Below are 20468 nucleotides of genomic sequence, written 5' to 3' on the forward strand. Positions count from 1 at the left end.
AATAAGACTGCTGAATAAGGGAGCAGGAGGCGCAATGGCTCAGTGCACTGGCTGTTAACCAGAAGGTGGGGGGTTTGAGCCCATGGCTGTGGGCAGCATTCCTGCACTGCTGAGGGTTGGACTGGATGACCCTCAGAGTCCCTTCCAGCTCTACAATTCTATGATTGTTGTAGATTGGGGGGGGCGCTAAACTCTATAAATTAATAAATGGTAGGATTTTTATTATTTGGAGTATTGAAGGGAAGATTGAAGGCCAGTGGGAAAAGACAGGCTAAGCTTTCTTTCCATGCCAGGATCTCACCTGGGATAAAGGCATTAATATGACAAAAGGTGTTGATTGCCCAACTAGGAGGAATTTTGGGGCTAGGCAGACAGAGGTTGCCATGGTGCTGGGGGTGTTTGAGGTGTCAGGAAAAGAGTCTTCAGAGCAAGGTGTGCTGGGAAGAAAAAGGGAGAACAAAGAAAGAACGATCTTGGGCAGCTGCCGGAAGGCTGGCTGGGAGAGATGCCTTGGAGTCCAGCTCTGCTCTGCCCCTCTTGAGATGACCATGCTGTAAGATCTGGACTCCCTCCAAACCTGGGTGTAAATATGTGAATGAACCATATTTCTTAAAGCTACAACAGTCTCGTCCCTTACAAAATTACCTAAATAAATAACTCCACAATTAAGAAATGGTGGCTTCCACTGGCAGCCATTATTTTTTTGGACTCCCCAGGGTGCGGCAAAGGCTAAGGTACTGAAAGAAAATTAAATGCCAAAAGGAGCCATCAAAATCCACTCACTGAGCACAACGGGGGTAAGGAAAACAGGCCCAGCCCTGAAGGAATAGCAAATGGGTACAAGTTGGATACTACAAACAATATTTATTGCCCCCCCCAGAATGACAGTGCCCATTCGGTTCAATTTTAAATTAAATGTGAAATGAATGCACACCTGTGCCCCATGCTTGTCACACTATGAGCCAGAGCTGCAAAATTTGGGAAGATTTGCCAATGGTAGAGACTTTTCTGTAGTGAATGTTGGCATTTTGTGCAACATTAGTGCTGATTCTAGAGGTTGCTCGCAAGCACCAGTTTTGTTCAGGCTGGAACATAAGATTGCCTAAAAATTAAGATAAAGAAATTGAAAGGAGAAATGACAAAATAATGACTACAGAGCCAATTGTTCTGTATCTATATCTGGAGTACTGGAGAAATTTTGAAGACAAAATGAAACTCTTCCCTTCTAATGGGTTATAAAATAGAATTTTATGAAGCCTTTGGCAAAATTATGTATTTCTAACTTTTAATACTTTCTTCTGTTTCTCATAATATATCTTAGATAAATAATTGTTTTATAAGGCTTCACTGCTAGTTTTTTGTCACTATTTGTTATATAAAGATATTGTTATAAAGATATTGATATAAAGATTTGGCTTCCCCACCCCAAAGTGTGCTACTAAAATTACATTATCTGGTATAATTGGATTATCCAGGAATAAAATCAAGAAAAGGAAATGGATATATAAAATATAAGGGCATAGAGAAAACATTTAGTGAAAAATTGAGGATTGCTGTGTTACCTCTCCCAGCCGACACCTTCAGTAATGTTGAATGGAATTTCTCCCCCAACAGCTGAATGGAGTGTCTCAGACTATCCTTCGAAATGCAAGTACCAGCTACTTTTTAATAAGGTAATATTCATGCATTTTGGTTCTGGCATTATCTTCTATGGATTTCCAGGCAAAAGCTGTCCGAAAATAAGATGAAAAACAGATTTGGATATGCCCTTATCACCTCTGAAGCGGACGTTCTTAATGTGCACATATACCAGCAGAACACACACACAGTTACATTTGAAAATGTGATTTCCAGAACCATAAGAAAATAACACGTTTTGGACATCTTTTAACTTTTATGCAGTTTAAAAATGCAGTTTATTGGTGGGCCAGATGCCAATGCTGAAGGGAAGGCACAGGGCACCTGAACTCCACAGCAAAACTGTGGGGTGCACATTTCTCGGAAGTAAAACACAGTCAGCCTAGTTGTTCCAGTTCCAGTTCCTGTAGCGAATCCTCTAGCATGGCTGACCAATGTGTTACCCTCATGATGTTGCTGAAGTACAATGCCCATCACCTCTGGCCACTGGGCCTTGCTAGCTGAGGTGGAGGGCAGCGGCAACATCTACTCAGAAGTAAGTCCTATTTGCTTACTCCCAGATCAGTGGGGTTTGGATTGCAGTCTGATTCACTAGTTGGATTTCACACTACTGATTACACTAGCTGTGTATCTGAAGAAGTGTGCATGCACACGAAAGCTCATACCAAGAACTGACTTAGTTGGTCTTTAAGGTGCTACTGGAAGGAATTTGTTTTGTTTTGACTATGGCAGACCAACACGGCTACCTATCTGTAACTGGATTTCACAGTTCAGTCTAAACCTACCATCCTGTCTCCTTTGTGTTATTTAGGCACCAGGGAGGGACAGTTGGATGTTTTGCTCTTTGTGTCCTGGATTGAATTAATCACCCTTCACTCAGTTGCAATGCTATTTAACCACATACAAGCCCTTTTTTACTGCAACATTTTATTTCATAAATGTATATTTCATTCAGAAAATGGTCATACGTTTCTCAGCTGAAAGATAATGGTGAAGCTAATTTATGCTTTAAATGTTTTGGGATTTGGCTTAGCATGGGAAAAGATTTGAAAGCAAAGTTTTATTTAGGGGATGGATCCAAATAAAGATGTTTCTCCCCACATTAACAAAGAGGCTTAGACTTTACTTAAGAAGCACAGATAGAACCTATGGATAACTAAAGAGATTAAAACAAGAGATGATATGAAAAGAACAACAATGAACTATTCCATGTACCTGGAAGTAAGCCCCACTGAATTCAGTGGAGTTTACTTTTGAGTAGACACGGTTAGAATTTTAACTTCATTGCATATAGGCTGCTTCTAACAATGAAACAACTTACACAAAGTCAACCCATAACATGTCAGACAAAAGAACAACAATGAAGCAACTGTTGGGACAGCAGCAATTACATACCCATTAATAGGAAAATAATGTACATTGCAAAGCAATACTTACATATTAAGTTTGCATGTCTAAAGTTTTTTTAAAAAAAGTTTTTAAAAAAACTTTTGTTGTAGAGAACTAAGGTGAAAAGAGTGTTTCATGATGGGCGTTGAATGAGCAAAAGAAAGGAAATTTGCCTGCTAGTCCATTTTCAACAGATTTTTACAATATCTCTAATTGTAAGCCACAGGTGTCATTGCTAAATTTCATAGAAAGCCCTGCACCTGAATTTGTTTTATGTCACCCTGCCCAGCTTCATGAAGTCATCTCTCTGTCTTCCTTCAGATCCCTCCTCAAACCCAGTTTTTATGTGAAGCACAATTCTTTAGTCCTTATACCCTTCTAGAACTCACTAAATGCTCATTCTTTACTTCTTGCCCCTTCCTTGAGGGATGGACAAATCAATCTATTTTTAGTCCAAGTTGCTTTCATATGTGTTCAGTTATAAGTCCATTCTGTTCCATTTCTGCATTAGACTGCATTTGGGGTGAGGGAATCAGCACAAAATGTATCTAAATACATATTTTTGATAGTCTTTTTTCTTAAAATACACATTTCAAAACATACTGGATCTCAAAAGGTGCGTGTTAAAATACATTTTGTTCCTTTATTTTAGACTGCAACAGTCAGGGAAGTGTGGAATCCAATGCCTAACTTCATTCTGATCTGTACCTGGTATGGGTCACTTTCTTTGTTTCAGGTCTAATTTCTCAGGCATCTCTCCTTGCCTTCTTCATCCTGCCTTGAATCTTAGAACATAAACTGCTCAGAGCTGGAAAACCAAGGCATTCAATGGAATTGTGAAAAAATGGGTATCAGTAGTGTCTATAATTTCAAGCTTATGAAGCTTGCAAATTCCTTTTCTACCCAAAATCAGTGCTTTTGAGAATTTATTGTGGCATATGATAGCATTAATTTTTTTAAAAAAATTATGTAACCCAACTCCCATATTTCAGTGATAATAGGGCCCAATTGCATTTAAATGAATGAAACCAAAACTCAATGACCTTTTTTCAAGGAAAAGGCCACAATTAAAAGATAAGAGGAGCATTCAACATTTACTCTACCCAGTCAGGATTTTAATGCAACTACTTCATACTTTCTGAATCAATACACGAACTGAAGCACAGCTATCCTTTGAAAATCGCACTTCTCCAAATTTGGAGATGCAGTTTTCCAATGAAATTATTTGTACAAAAGAGTGTATATTAAAGGAAAGTATATGCAAAACACATATTCAGTTGTACCTTGCAAGCAGAATGGAATCCGGAAACCAAAGCGTAGCTTCTGATTGGCTACAGGAAGCTCTGGAAGTCCCATCAGATGTTTGGCTTCCAAAAATAGTTCGCCAACTGGAACAGTCACTTCCAGGTTTGCGACATTCAGTAGCCAAAACATTCAAGAACTAAGCTGTTCGAAAACCAAGGTACGACTGTATATTATTATGGGGGGGGGGGGAGATATAAAATGAATTATATGATGGGAAAATGCTTGAAAATGTATGAAGTAAAATTGCATCCCAACATTTATGTATTGCAGGGGAGGGGGCGGATTGCACTAAAATTATGATTGAGTTTTATGAGGTCTTTTTAAAGAAAAAATCACAAAATGATGCAGAAATGTGGAGAACAGACGAATGGAAAAACAAGAAACTGAGAGAAATTGAGAGATTTGTCCATTTGTCTTCCCAGCTACTTCCATGACCACCACAGGGTTCCAAAATTATGAGAGTTGTTGTGACGTGGGGTTTGTGATTTCAGCTCTCTTGACATAATATGCTGGAGACAGTTCTCTAGTAACACTTCTTTATTAAAAGCAAGAAGACTGAAACCTGAGGAGGGGAGAGCTACATTTATAGGGACAGGGAACAAGCTAGAAGGGATACATTTTGGAGGGAACAATATCAGGCAATCACAGTCCTGCCTTTTGGAGGCAACCAATAAGACAGAGGATCCAAATACAGCAGCTTAAATGAACCAATAGTAGCTGTACCCTCTGGAACCAAAAGGCAGTTACTTTACCCTAATGCAAATACAGACAATAATAATACAGATATAAAATCCTTTGACTCAATACACAACACCCCTCCCCCCCTAGTGAGCACAGCAGACGTAATCTCTCAGGTACTGTGGGGTCCTACAACTTCTACTTGATCTCCTGACAACAGGTGTTGCCGGTTCTGGATTGGGTGTCACCAGTGGTAGGGGGGCTGCTATAGGGGTTTCGTCAGGAACAGATGGAGTCCCAGACATCTCAGGGTCCCCTACCTGTACCTCATCATCCTGAGCACCAGCAGACCCTGGTTCATTTGCTGAAGCCCCTGGTGATTGCACCTCTGGGCCATTTTCACTCTGGTCTTGCAGCTCTGCGTCGTTAGCCAGGGATGAATTATCAGACTCCTCCCTGCTGAGCGCCCGGCGCCTCAGCTGATCTATATGTCTCTTCCAAACTTGCCCATTTTCCAAGGTCACATAATAGGACACAGGTCCACTGGCCCGGGTGACCACACCAGCCACCCACCGCGAACCTTGTGAATAGTTCCTCACCCAGACCAGATCTTCAGGGGCGAAATACCTTGTTGTGTCAGTCTCAGCCTGGGGGTTTGCTCTTGAATTACGGTTTGGCATTTTATCCGGGTGGACATAATCCAACACCGTTACCAATCTTCTACCCAAGAGCAGCTCAGCTGGCGACTTGCCCGTCGTAGTACACGGCGTCGCATGCTGCAAAAATAACATTCGCGCAATGCGAGCTGACCAGTTACCCTCCATTAAGCGCGCAATGGATTCTTTGGCTGTTCTTACCATGCGCTCCGCCTGCCCATTGGAGGATGGGTGAAAGGGCACGGATGTGACCCCCCTTATGAAGTTATCAGCCAAGAATGCCCTGAATTCCTGGGATACAAAAGCTGCCCCATTATCTGATACAATGGTCTCAGGTAACCCATGGGTTGCAAACAGCTGCCTCAACACCTTGATTACGGCAGCTGATGCCATGCTAGGGACCATCGCCACTTCTAACCATTTGGAATATGCATCGACGATAACCAAAAAGACCTTCCCCTGGAATGGCCCAGCAAAATCTAAGTGCAGCCAGCTCCAGGGAGATCTGGACTGCTCCCACCAGTGAACTGGTGCTCTGGCCACTTCTGGCTGCACCTCTTGGCATGCCTTGCATGTTCGTACCCATTGTTCTATGTTCTGGTCCATTCCAGGCCACCACACATAACATCGGGCTAGCGACTTCATCCTGACCATTCCCGGGTGTCCCATGTGAAGCGTCTCAAGAACCCTGTTTCTCAGTGGTGCTGGGATGATCACCCTATCTCCCCACAGGAGACAACCCTTATGCATGGATAACTCGTGCTGCCTTGTCGCATAAGGCCTGAATTTGTCTTCATGAGGACCACCTGCCCACCCCCTCCCCACCCAAGTGAGCACACGGGAGAGAACAGCATCTTTCTTCGTTTTCTCAGCAATATCAGTAGCCGTTACAGGAGCCCCCGGAAGTGTTTCCAGCATCATTATGTGCTCCGCTGGAGCAGGATCCTCATTGCTCCCGCCAGGAAGGGGCAATCGACTCAGCGCATCAGCGTGGCACAACCGTTTTCCCGGCACATGGGTCAAGGTGTACTGGAACCCGTTCAGGAATATAGACCAACGCAACATTCTGGGGGAGAGAATTTGTGGCATTTGTTTGTTCGGGTTGAACAACCCCAACAGTGGTTTGTGGTCCGTTTCAATGGAGAAATGGCGACCGTACACATAATCATGGAACTTTTTGATTCCTGCCACAATTGCAAGCGCCTCTTTGTCAATTTGAGCATAGTTGCGCTCCGTGGGCGACAACGTACGGGAATAGAAAGAGATGGGCTTTTCCTGAGCAAACATATAAAATTGACCAAAACACAGAATGTTTAAATAAATTATCTGGACAAGTTGCACAGAATACTCAAGCAATTGGAGAATTGAAGGAGGCTGCAGGGGGAAATCGGAAATTGGCTGAAGATACCAGCCAAAAACTTGAAAATTTAGAACAAGAGGTAAGACCACTCTGCAAACAAGTAGGTGAACACCAGACCTATCTATCTATGATTGAACTGCGGAACCGGGAGAGCAATTTAAGGATAAGGGCAATACCAGAAGTGGAAGAAGGCAACCTAGCTGAGTTTTTGACCAAAGAATTCTCCAAATTTTGGAGCTTAGAGGAAAAGGATTTTAAAATTGTTTCAGCTTTCAGGCTTGGAAGACTTATAAAGAAAGAGAAGCCCAGAGACTGTTTGATAATATTGAGGTCAAAGGAGGAAAGGGACAAGATTTTGGGCCTACACTACGGAAAGTCACTGGACATTTTGGACAAAAGAATTGAGATTTACAAGGATATTCCTAAACAACTGTTGGATCTTAGATCTAACTATTTGGAGCTGACAAGATTGCTAAGGAACAACTCAATCATCTTTAGGTGGGAATTCCCTCAAGGATTATCTTTCACCTTTAGAGGGAAGAAGATCAAAATCAGAACATTGGAAGATAGAGATAAATTTCTGAACGTACACGGAGAGGACCTTCACAAAGGAATTGATCAACTTCCAGGGCCTGAAACACCAGAGGTACCTGCACCCTTGGACCCTGAAGATCCTTCAAATAAGGTACCACCCCTCGAAAAATAACCAGATTTACTCAGGATGTCTCTGCAACTTTTGAGTTGGAATATTAATGGCTGTAACATCCCGGAAAAAAGGAGGAAAATTTTTCATATATTAAAAAAAGAACAACTGGACATTATTTGCTTACAAGAAACACATGTGACTAGGCTCCATAGAAAGGTGTTAATAAACAAAAGACTTGGTCAAGAATTTATATCTTCGGACAGAGTAAAGAAGCGAGGAGTGGTGATATATGCAAAAGAGAGCCTGTCACCTAAATTTTTATTCAAAGATGAACATGGAAGAATATTAGCAATTGAGATACAACATCAAGGAGAAAAGATTCTGATACTAGGAATTTATGCACCAAATGACGGGAAATCGGAATTTTATAAGAAGTTGCATGAGATTATGCTGGACTATCTGGACTACAACAACCTCATTATGATGGGAGATATGAATGGGGTCGTATCGACTAACATGGATAATTCACAAAACCAAAATGTTTCAAAAGACGGCAGACTACCAAAGACCTTTTTTAAAATGACAGACAATATGGACTGGATTGACATTTGGAGAACTAAGAACCCCCTGGGAAGAGAGGGAACATTCTTCTCTGAAGCCCAGCTGACTTGGACAAGAATCGACCAAATATGGATAACTAGAGGTCTGGCACCCAAGGTTAGAAAAGTGGAAATCTGCCCAAAGACCTGCTCCGACCATAATGCGCTGAAGATGGATATGACACTTTTGCCAACCGGCTCCTTTAGATGGAAGATGAATGACAACTTGTTTAGAGACCAGGAGATTATTAAGAAGGCCCAAAAAACTCTGAAGGATTACTTCGAGATAAATATGAACACTACGGTGGAAAAAAGAACTATCTGGGACACAAGCAAAGCTGTGATGAGGGGGTTCTTGATACAACAGAACGCCGTAAAGAAAAGGACACAAAATGAAAGGAAAGATAAGATCTTGCAGAAAATTAAAGAATTGGAGAAGAAATTAAGATCAAATCCGAAGTCACAGCCGATTCTGAGAGAAATTAAACTATACCAAGCACAATATTCCAAATTGATAAACCAGGAAATAGAATGGAAGATTAAATTAATGAAACAAAAAACTTTTGAATTGGCGAATAAATGTGGGAAACTGCTTGCTTGGCAGTTGAAGAAGAGACAGAAATTAAACACAGTTACAAATCTAGAAATTGAAGGAAGAAACATTCAGAACCCCATGGAAATTAGAAAGTGCTTCCAGAGATACTTCAAAAAATTATACACTCAAGGGCCGCAAGATGAGGCTGAGATTAAACAATTTTTGGAAAGAAATGGACTAACAAAGTTGTCACAAAAAAACAGATTAATCCTGAACAACAAAATAACACAACAAGAGATTGAACAAGCCATTCAGAACATGCAACTGGGCAAATCTCCAGGGCCAGATGGCCTGACTTCCAAGTATTATAAGACATTAAAAGACTATCTGATCCAACCAATGATGGAGGTCTGTAATGAAATTATGGAGGGGAAGAGGGCGCCGGAATCGTGGAAGGAAGCTTTTATCACATTGATACCAAAATCTGAAACTGAAAAGACACAACTCAAAAACTATCGTCCCATCTCCCTTCTGAATGTGGATTACAAAATATTTGCAGACATTTTGGCAAGTAGACTTAAAAGAGTTCTTAATGAAGTAATTCATAAAGACCAGGCAGGCTTTCTCCCAGGTAGACATATGTTTGCCAATACTAGGAACATTATTGACATTTTGGAACTTTTGCAAACAGACATAAATACAAAAGCAGTGTTAATTTTTATAGATGCGGAGAAGGCCTTTGATAATATTTCTTGGAAATTTATGAAGGGAAATTTAAAAGAAATGGGAGTGGGACGGGGGTTTGAGAATGGGATTGATGCAATATATTCAGAACAAAAGGCCAAATTGATAGTTAACAATGTGGTTACAGAAGAGTTCAAAATTGAAAAAGGAACACGACAAGGCTGCCCGATCTCCCCTCTGTTATTTATCTCGGTTCTGGAGGTGCTCTTGAACATGATCAGAGGGGACCGGTTGGTGGAAGGGATTCAGGTCGGAGCGAAACAATACAAACTTAAAGCTTTTGCAGATGACCTAGTTTTGACCCTGCAGGAGCCAGAATCTAGTACGAAAAGAGTATTACAATTGATTCAGGACTTTGGTCGGGTGGCGGGATTTAAATTAAACAAACAGAAAACCAAGGTGCTGGGAAAAAATTTGACAGATACAGAGTCAGAACGGTTTCAGAGAGAAACAGAACTAACTATGGTTAAAAAGGTAAAGTACCTAGGGGTAAACATAACAGCAAAAAATCTGAGTCTATTCAAGGATAACTATGAAAAATGTTGGTCTGAAATTAAGAGAGACTTGGATAGTTGGACAAAATTGAAGCTTTCTTTGTTAGGCCGAATTGCTGCTATTAAGATGAATGTATTGCCAAAAATGTTATTTTTGTTTCAAACACTACAGATTGTGGACAAAACGGAGTGCTTCCGGAAGTGGCAGAAAGATATATCTAAATTTGTCTGGCAGGGCAAAAAGCCCAGAATTAAGTTTAAGATATTAACAGATGCGAAAGAAAGAGGGGGCTTTGCCCTGCCAGACTTAAAGTTGTACTATGAAGCCGCAGCTTTCTGCTGGCTAAAAGACTGGCTACTTCTCGAAGACACTGACGTACTGGACCTGGAAGGTTTTAACAATGCTTTTGGTTGGCATGCATACTTATGGTATGACAAAGTTAAGATCAATAAGGCCTTTAAGAACCATATTGTCAGGAAAGCAGTGTTTAATGACTGGACAAAATATAAAGACTTATTGGAAAATAAAACTCCAAGGTGGCTTTCACCTCTGGAGGCTAAGGCCCGAAAAAGACCCAATATGGAGGCCAAATGGCCAAAATATTGGGAAATATTAGAAAAAGATGGAGACAATTGGAAATTGCAGAGTTTGGAGAAAATGAAGGATAAGGTGCGAGACTGGTTACATTATGCTCAGATTAAAGAAGTTTTTAAAAATGACAAAAAGTTAGGGTTCCAGGTGGAGAAATCGAAGTTAGAAACAGAATTGTTAGAACCAAAGACTAAGGTACTATCTAGAATGTATAACTTGCTGTTAAAATGGAATACACAAGACGAAATGGTTAAATCGGCCATGATAAAATGGGCACAGGACATTGGGCATAACATTATGTTTGAGGACTGGGAAAGGTTGTGGACCACTGGGCTGAACTTCACTGCATGTAATGCTCTGAAGGAAAATGTAATGAAAATGATATATAGATGGTACATGACCCCAGTTAAACTTGCCAAAATATACCATTCGTCTGATAATAAATGTTGGAAATGTAAAGAAAATGAAGGAACATTCTTTCACCTCTGGTGGACATGCCCTAAGGTGAAGGTCTTCTGGGAAATGATATATAATGAGCTGAAAAAGGTATTTAAGTATACCTTCACTAAGAAACCAGAGGCCTTCCTTCTGGGTATTGTCGGCCAGAAGGTGCTAAAGAAGGACCGAACATTCTTTATGTATGCAACAACGGCAGCAAGGATACTCATCGCAAAAAACTGGAAAACTCAAGATCTACCCACACTGGAAGAGTGGCAGATGCAGCTGATGGACTATATGCAACTGGCCGAGATGACTGGCAGAATCCGTGATCTGGGAGAAGAGAAGATGGAGGAAGACTGGGAGAAATTCAAGATGTATCTACAAAAACATTGTCATTTGGTTGAATGTTAAGAAGGATGCTAGATTATAAAAAATTGGCCACCACTAAATTAGATTTAAATTTGATGATAAGTGAGACTAAAGAAAATATAAAATTTTTTGGAAAAAGTGCTAGATTATATTTGAATGAGTGGACATGAGATTGTAAACAAGTTGATAATTTGTTTGGAAAAAACTTTTAACGATGTAAATGGGAGCGGGAGATGCGAGGGAGTCCAAAGAAGTGATGAAATTATGCTTGTGACAGAAATAAGATTGTTTATTATTTGTGCATTTATATTTAAAAATTTTAATAAATATTTATAAAAAGAAAAGAAAAGAAAGAGATGGGCTTTTCCAACCCATCCGGTTCCCTATGACTCAGCACCGCCCCCAGGCCATATTGAGAGGCATCACATGCCAGGACCAGCGGCTTCGATTCATCATAATGAGCAAGGACGCTCTTGCTACTCAGCATTCCTCGCAAGGAGTCAAAAGCCTTCTGCTGCTCCTGCCCCCATCGCCACACATTCTTTTTCTGCAACAGTCTATGTAATGGTTCAGCTACCGAAGCTTTCTGGGGTAAGAATGAATGATAAAAGTTAATAAGTCCCAGGAATGACTGCAACTCCGTCTTGTTCTGTGGTCGTGGTGCCTCGATGATGGCCTTAACCTTAGCATCTGTGGGGTGGATGCCTGATGCATCAATTTTAAACCCCAAGAATTCCACAGTTGGCACCCCAAAACTGCATTTTTCCTTTTTTAGTTGCAACCCCGCCTCCTTGAACTTGAGCAACACTGCACGGACACGCGCAACCAGTTCCTGTGGGTCTTTTCCAGCAATCAAAACGTCATCAAAAAATGGCAAGACCCCCGGCAGACCTCTTAACAGGCGTTCCATGAGCCCTTGAAAAATCCCTGGGGCCACACAAACTCCAAATTGTAATCTGTTAACTCTGAACGCCCCTTTATGTGTGACAATAGTCTGTGCTTCCGCTGATTGTGGGGTTACTGGCAGCTGTTGGTAAGCTTGTGCCAGGTCAATTTTGGCGAACACCTTGCCCCCAGCCAGTTTAGCCAACAGATGTGATATGACTGGAATGGGGTATGAGTTTCCCCTGAGTGCCTTATTGATAGTACATTTGTAATCAGCACAGATCCTGACTTCCCCATTTGCTTTAAGGGGCGTGACGATTGGAGTCTCCCACTTAGCGGAGTCCACGGGTGAGAGAACTCCCTGCTTGACCAATTTATCCAGCTCTGCTTCAATCTTGGGTTGCAGTGCAAATGGCACTCGCCTTGGTTTGAGTCGGATTGGGGCCACCCCAGGGTCCAATTCGAAGTCAACTGGGGGCCCTTTATAACAACCCAGTTTTCCATTAAAGAGACCAGCAAATTCTTTGCATAATGCCTCGCTCATCTCAGGGCAGGTTTGGATTGAATTAAGCCCTGATATACTCAGTCCCAGGGCGGGGAACCAGTCAGTGCCCAGGAGACTGGGGCGACTGCCCTTCGCAATCACAAGTTTGAGTACCGCCTGTTTGTCCCGGAACTGTACTCTCACGGCACACATTCCCATGACATGGATGTGGCCCGCTGAGTATGACTGCAAAGTTGCCGGGAAGGGCTCCAGAGGGGGCAACTTACCCCTGGGGAAGAATGTCCTCACGGTCTGGTCCGACACGATAGTGAATCCAGATCCGGAGTCCACCTCCATGTCGCACAGCTGACCCTCAATCTTCACCTTGACGTGTGCCTTGCCTTGCGCTGGAAACTGCACGACCCTCCCGTTGATCTCCGTTACGTAGTGGCAGTCCTTTAGAACATGGTTTGCTGTGGGCGATCTGCGATGCTCCAGTCTAGGTGCTCCTGTCGCTCCCAACGCCGCCGATCTACAGACCCTGGCGATGTGACCTGTCTTTCCGCACGTCCGGCACATAGCATCCCGGAAACGACAACTCTTCCGCTCATGGTTTCCGCCACAACCAGGGCACCTGCCTCAGTGATCTTTGTGCACTGTGCAGGCCTGACGCACTGACTTGACCCCACGGACTGGGCTCTGGCTCGGAGTAGCCTCTAGCTCGTCCATGGCATGCACAACTTCTATCTGTGGCTTAGGGGCCCTGCGACTGGCATCAAGCTCCTCTCTTTCATAATTCTCCGTGGCAGTGGCCTCTTCAAGGCTGAAGCAAGGGCAACCTCTTCTTTAGCCACGATGCGTCTTCTGGCTTTCTTGCTGCTCAGACCACCGACAAACCGATCCAGGAGAGTCTCTTCCAGATCTTGGAAGTCGCAGTGCTGAGCGAGCTTCCGCAGTTCAGCTAGAAATGCAGATACAGACTCCCCAGCACGCTGCTGCCTCTTATGAAACTCCATCCGCCGGGCCATCTTGGTCTCAGTAGGCGCTAAATGGCTTGTTAGGCAGGCAAGAATATCTTTGAGAGATGTCTCACTTAGCTTCGCTGGAGCAAGCAATGCCTTGGCCAGCGTGAAGATCTCAGGCCCACAGTAGCTCAGGAATGTGGCCCTTCTTTTGCTGGCATCGGTGATCCCTTGAGCCACTGCGAAGAACTCGAAGCGTTCGACGGAGTCTTCCCATGTGTGGGGCTCTGATGGCTGGAAGGGCTCCAATACCCTTGGACTCTCCATTGTCCTGTGGGCAGGGTCGTCTTCTCAGCCGGCCAGTGAGTCTTGTTCTTAGCTACAATCCGGACTCTGAGGCAGGGCTGCGTTTAACCGCTCCTCAGCATTCCGGATCCCATCCTCGTCGCCAGTTGTTGTGACGTGGGGTTTGTGATTTCAGCTCTCTTGACATAATATGCTGGAGACAGTTCTCTAGTAACACTTCTTTATTAAAAGCAACAAGACTGAAACCTGAGGAGGGGAGAGCTACTGTCAGGGAACTGCCATCGGAGAGACAGGTGGTGGACAGGCTCCAGGAGAATAGGAGAGAATCTGCAGCAGAAGAGGGAACCAGCAGGGGGAGTGCAGGAGTCACAGCGGAGGGGAGGCTCCGGGATGCTTCCAGTGAGAGTAGTGGAGAGGTAACGGGACCCCCGTTGGGAACTCCCACCCTTCGCCGGAAACTGTCACGCAGAGAGTCACGAAGGCGCATGTCCGTCAAACAGCTTTTATGTTGGCGTAAATTCCGTAGACGCCCACTGTCAGATTCTACCAGCGACTGACGGAGTCATGCTTTGGGGGCTCCGTTAGTGCATCGGTTTGGATGACCAGCCAAACCCCAGAGGGATCAAGCTTTTACGCACAAGCAGCTCATTATCCCATCACAGCTACATTTATAGGGACAGGGAACAAGCTAGAAGGGATACATTTTGGAGGGAACAATATCAGGCAATCACAGTCCTGCCTTTTGGAGGCAACCACTAAGACAGAGGATCCAAATACAGCAGCTTAAATGAACCAATAGTAGCTGTACCCTCTGGAACCAAAAGGCAGTTACTTTACCCTAATGCAAATACAGACAATAATAATACAGATATAAAATCCTTTGACTCAATACACAACAAGATTCATCTGGAAAACCAGAGGAAACTGGCAGGTTCATTTACATTTGTTTGTGTATCATATGTTACATAGGTCCAAAGGAAGCAGAATGATAAAATAAAAGTCTGAGCTAGCTTCAGTTAGCTTTATATTTTAAAGATGTGTAAAAAATAAAAGCCATTATTTGAAGAAGATTATAGCTGCAATGGATTTGAAAAAAGACTGGAACAGGCCTTTGTTTTGTTGTGGTTAAAGTTTTGTTGATAAGCTCAAATCCCTTGGACACAGTCCTGTTCTCGATTCGGAATGGTATGAAGTTTCCAGGTATAATCTCCTTGTTTACAAAATCATTGGCAAGGTTCTTTTGTGCACTCTAACTAGTAAGTTAGGCATATAAAAAGCATGCAAGGAGTTGTTAGGAGAGCAGTTTTGCAATAAACAAGACTTAACTGGGGATATATATGCTCACTGGAGGAGAACCGCAGAGACTTTAGCTACAGTAGCTGATCCAAGGTTTTATTTTGGTTTTATATCTGTGGAGTAAGTGAAGGGGGAGCAAGAGAAATGCAGTTCTGGGACTTTCTTCAGAGCAGATGCAATGACATCATCTACCAGTACACCAGTGTAGTTGACAGACAAATAAATAAGGTGACAATGAGGTTTTCATGGTTTTTTGTGGCTTTTTCATGACAAATTAGCAATGAGGAAGTTAGAGAGTGAGGAAAATAATCAAGCGCAGCTGAATACTTCTTTCACTTTTTATGATGAGGTTTCTTCATCATGCTAGCAGTTTAAATAGAGACACTTTTTTGTAAGATTGTTTGCATTTCAGATTATAAGCTAAAGGTTGCATTTTGGATGGCTCATGTGATTTTGTTAAAGTTCATTGTTTAAGAAGATGAACCTATGCAGTCAGAATTAAGCATCCCTGAGTTCACTGGTTTCCTTCCAGGAAACCATGCATAGTACTGCATTCATGCAGATCCTAAAAGACTGGGCATTATACCGTGCAATAACGATGCCTGCTGTGCATGCACACACATTTGCATAGTAGGTGCATGTTCAGGGGCTGATGAATGGCCCAGATCCTTATCTCCCCTACTCTGCCCCCTCCTGCTTTATAGCCACACTAACAAGGCTAAGGATCACAGCATCACAAGGCTGGAAGGACCCATCTGACAACAGCTCATAAACACAGCTCCAATTTTATGAAAGGCAACAGAACACATTAGCTCTGCTGGTCTTGTAATCCATCAAAGCAAGCAGTTCAGCAGCCATATGAGAGCATTTATAAACCAGTTAATATTTCAAAAATCTCCTAAGTGGTGAGCAGTTATATATATCACTAAAACATTAAAATGAGATGAAAAACACAACCTAAAACCCTTAAATGGCTGCCAACCAGAAGCTAAGTTTTAGAGCTCCAGTTTTAGGACTGCCTTGGCACTGCCAAAACCAAGTCGGTTTCTCAAAAGGCTGACATGAGAACAGCACCTGGCAGAGCTGGGTTCGGTGTGCTGAGTTGCAGGTTTAGTGATTCTGTTTTAATGTTCTCTTGTGATGAGCTTATTATTATCACTGGAAAGCCACCACAAATGCTTCCTGTTCCAGGTAACGGTTGTATGTGTGGCATTGTGTTCAGTACTAGTTGACCTTTGCCAAGAGGTTGTGTGGGAGATGAAGTTCACAGATCTGATGGAATCCTAAGGGCAACTCCTATCACACATCTCATGTGGGGTGAGGAGAACCATATCCTGTCTTATAAACAAAATACCGGGCATAATTTCTCATCACGTGAGCTAAATGGCTGTGACAAAGATCCACATTTCTTTTTTTGGAAAGCAACGGTGCTGTTGATCCATACTTGGTGGGTAGAGCATGAGACTATTCATCTTAGGGCTTTAGCCCCACATTGGGCAAAAGATTCCTGCGTTGCAGTGGGAGTTGGGCTACTTGACCCTCGTGATCCCTTCCAACTCTACAATTCTACAATTATTCACTGTACCTGTACTGTCAAGGCAGAGAAAGCCATTTTAGGAAGTTGCCTTTTCAATGTCTCAAAGATGTCACTTTGAAAAACAGCAGATGTGTCTTCCAAATCCAATTATGATGTGGTGAGACAATCATCTCCCCTTAACAAAATTATCTTGCATTGCAGTGATCAAGCAGGCCTATGCTAATGAACAAAATGTCAGGCATCTGGGTGTTGGAAAGAGAGCAGGATGTGCCCTGGCAGGTTAGGAGGAAGGAATCCATTCCCAGGTAATTAAACAAGCAAGCACCCGATTACTGCTTGCTGAAGACTGGGCTCATCTGTGCCCATGTTAAATTTATGGCTTTAATTTACCTTTAACTTAAAATATAACTTCCCAAGTTTTAATACATCACTTGTCTTTAATAAATCTGCCATGATTATGTGTTGGCCTTGTATGATTTTTCCAAAGTAATCTAAGAGTCTAAGAAAAACCAATGTAAATCACCTGGCTTAATGTTTGCTATATACATAAAATATATCTCACTTCATATTTCAGTTGTGGTCTCAGCCCTGCACTGAATAGGGTGCACAAATATCACTGTATTAATGTTTTTGGCTAGATAAAGCCATATGGCCTTTAAAATATTTGTGATTAGCATTTGCTGAAGTCGGCTCAAGTGGGAGGAAACCAGCAGTGGCAAGAAATTAGTCATCATAATTAAAGAAAACTGTTATATGCACTAAAGATTGTGAGGTTCTTGGCAAAACACAGAAACAGACTGAAGTGGGTGGGAAACAACATGAAATAAGAGCTGAAGACTAAGAGCTAATTCTGACTTTTTTGTACATATTTTTTTGTGCAGAATCCACAGCTTGCCCATCAAACACGAGGGATGTAGAATCAGGCCCCTATGTAGGTAGGTATGTAGGTATGTAGAATCAGGCCCCTATCTCTTCAGCCCTGGAAGTGGCAACGGGAAAAGATTAGCCTGTTGCCTCTTGAACGCAGTACCAAATGCAGGGGTCCCTCGGGTTAAGAACTTAATTTGTTCTGGAGGTCCGTTCTTAACCTGAAACTGTTCTTAACCTGAAGCACCACTTTAGCTAACAGGGCCTCCCGCTGCTGCTGCGTGATTTCTGTTCTCATCCTGAGGTAAAGTTCTTAACCCGAGGTACTATTTCTGGGTTAGCAGAGTCTGTAACCTGAAGTGTATGCAACCTGAAGCGTATGTAACCCGAGGTACCACTGTACACCTACATACCCAATTCATCCTGGATACAGCCATCTTCCTTGAGGCACACTTGTATTCTGCACTCAGAACACATATTTTTGCCCGCAGAGTGAAGCTGACTTTACTAGCATGTTATACATTTAAAAAAGATTGCCTGTTTGCCTATTGAGACAATTTAGGAATTGTTTAGGAAATTTTGTTTAGGAATTCAAAGCAGCTTCCAGTCTTTCCAAAACCACAAATCATTTGCAGCAGAATTGCTTGATTGTGATATTGGAAAACACAAAAGAGACATTGTGATCATGAGGAGAGAGCATGTTATCTATCTGATACTTTCTGTGGAGACATCAGTCTGCTCAGCTACTATTATTTAGTTGCTCACCTTCACCCTCAGGCCTTAGGGTGGGTTACAACAAATAAAACACAATATTGCAAAAAGTTTCGAATAACTTACAATCACAGAAACAAGGTTTTTTTCCTGGTTGTGACCTTTAAGGAGTTAATTTTATGTAGAAATTTTGCATAAGAACTCACAAAGAAATATCCCAGCAACTCAAAAGTGGTTTTTTTTTAATGCTTTCTACTTTGTAGTCTTATCTTGCAAATAAACTCTGTTAAAATGAAACTTGAAGTCTCTTTTTCTTGTCTTCCTGACCCTCTCCCACATTCTTGAGGAAGAATGTTGTTTCCTCAAGCAATCCGGTTCCAGTAGCAGCAGTGACCCAGCTGGAGGCTATGGTTCTGAGACCATCAGGTGTGGCAACACAAGGGGGCTTGTGAAGAAGGCGCAGCAGAGACTGTACTTTTTGAGAATCCTAAGGAAAAACCATCTTCCGCAGAAACTGCTGCTTGCCTTCTATCACTGTGCCATTGAGAGCGTGCTCACTTATGGCTTATGTGTGTGGTACGGAAGCTGTACTACCCAGGACAGGATGGGGTTGTGCAGAGTTGTGAAGGCAGCAGAGAGCATTGTTGGCTGCCCACTCTCCACCTTAGAGCAGATTTATGCCACAAGGTGCCATAGGAAGGCACTGGACATAGTAAAAGATCCATCGCATCCTGGTCACTGTCTCTTCGAGCTCCTGCTGTCGGGACGGAGATACAGGACGATGAAGACAAGAACGAGCCGTCTCAAGAACAGCTTCTTCTCCAGAGCGATCTCGGCCTTGAATGGGAAACCTGGACTTTGAAAGTCATCTAATCTTCCTTGCTGTATTATACTGTATTGTTTTAATTAGTGTTTTTATAGTTGTTCTGATTTTGTGTGGAGTGCCCTACCTGGGTGGATGGAGCAGCCAAGTAATTTTCGTTGTCCCCGAGAGGGGGCAATGACAATAAAGGTATCTATCTATCTATCTATCTATCTATCTATCTATCATCTCTCTATCTCTATCATATATCTATCTATCTATCTTAAGATGGCTCCCCGGCCTGGCTTTGCACTGCAAAGTTTGCAGCAGCACGTGCAACAAAATGGCATCCAGCATTCAAAAAACCCCTCAGCTTGCATTAACTAGCCACACACAAGGCATGCAAGCTCCACCCCCCAGTCGTTTTTAGACTTCTTATTGGGTGAGCAACACAGCCAAGAAACACAGTTGGAGCCTCCCTCCTCCCTGGCCAGCAGGGAGGGAGGGAGAGGAGCTGCTTCCTTTGAAATTTAAGGGACATCATTTAAGGGAGATTTAAGGGACATCTATCAATAAGGGACAGCAGCGGGACATAGTGCTGGAATAAGGGACTGTCCCTTCAAATAAGGGACACTTGACAGCTATGAACAAAGGTCCGTATAGTTAAAGCTATGGTTTTCCCAGTAGTGATATATGTAAGTGAGAGCAGGACCATAAAGAAGGCTGATCGCCGAAGAATTGATGCTTTCGCATTATGGTGCTGGAGGAGACTCTTGAGAGTCCCATGGACTGCAAGAAGATCAAACCTCTCTATTCTGAAGGAAATCAGCCCTGAGTGCTCACTGGAAGGACAGATCCTGAAGCTGAGACTCCAATACTTTGGCCACCTCATGAGAAGAGAAGAAGAAGAGTTTGGATTTGAGTTTGGATTTGAGCCTTTCACTCCCATTCAGGAGTCTCAAAGCGGCTAGCAATCTCCTTTCCCTTCCTCCCCCACAACAAACACTCTGCGAGGTGAGTGGGGCTGAGAGACTTCAGAGAAGTGTGCCTGGCCCAAGATCACCCAGCAGCTGCATGTGGAGGAGCGAGGAATCGAACCCGGTTCACCAGATTACAAGACTACCGCTCTTAACCACTACACCACACTGGCTCCCTAGAACCACTACACCACT

General features: G+C 42.8%; 1 long non-coding RNA gene across 1 annotated transcript in view; it reads right to left on the reverse strand.

The window, feature by feature from the left end:
- The window catches only part of LOC309339947, a 48074-nt gene extending 31128 nt beyond the window's left edge, over positions 1–16946 (reverse strand). Inside the window, exon 1 of the long non-coding RNA XR_014155689.1 lies at positions 16913–16946. This is a non-coding gene — a long non-coding RNA (uncharacterized lncRNA). The remainder of the gene's footprint in view (positions 1–16912) is intronic.
- Between the last annotated feature and the right edge of the window lie 3522 nt (positions 16947–20468).

This window comes from Podarcis erhardii, assembly GCF_964252035.2.
Source record: "Podarcis erhardii genome assembly, chromosome: 4".
NCBI classification, from domain to species: domain Eukaryota; kingdom Metazoa; phylum Chordata; class Lepidosauria; order Squamata; family Lacertidae; genus Podarcis; species Podarcis erhardii.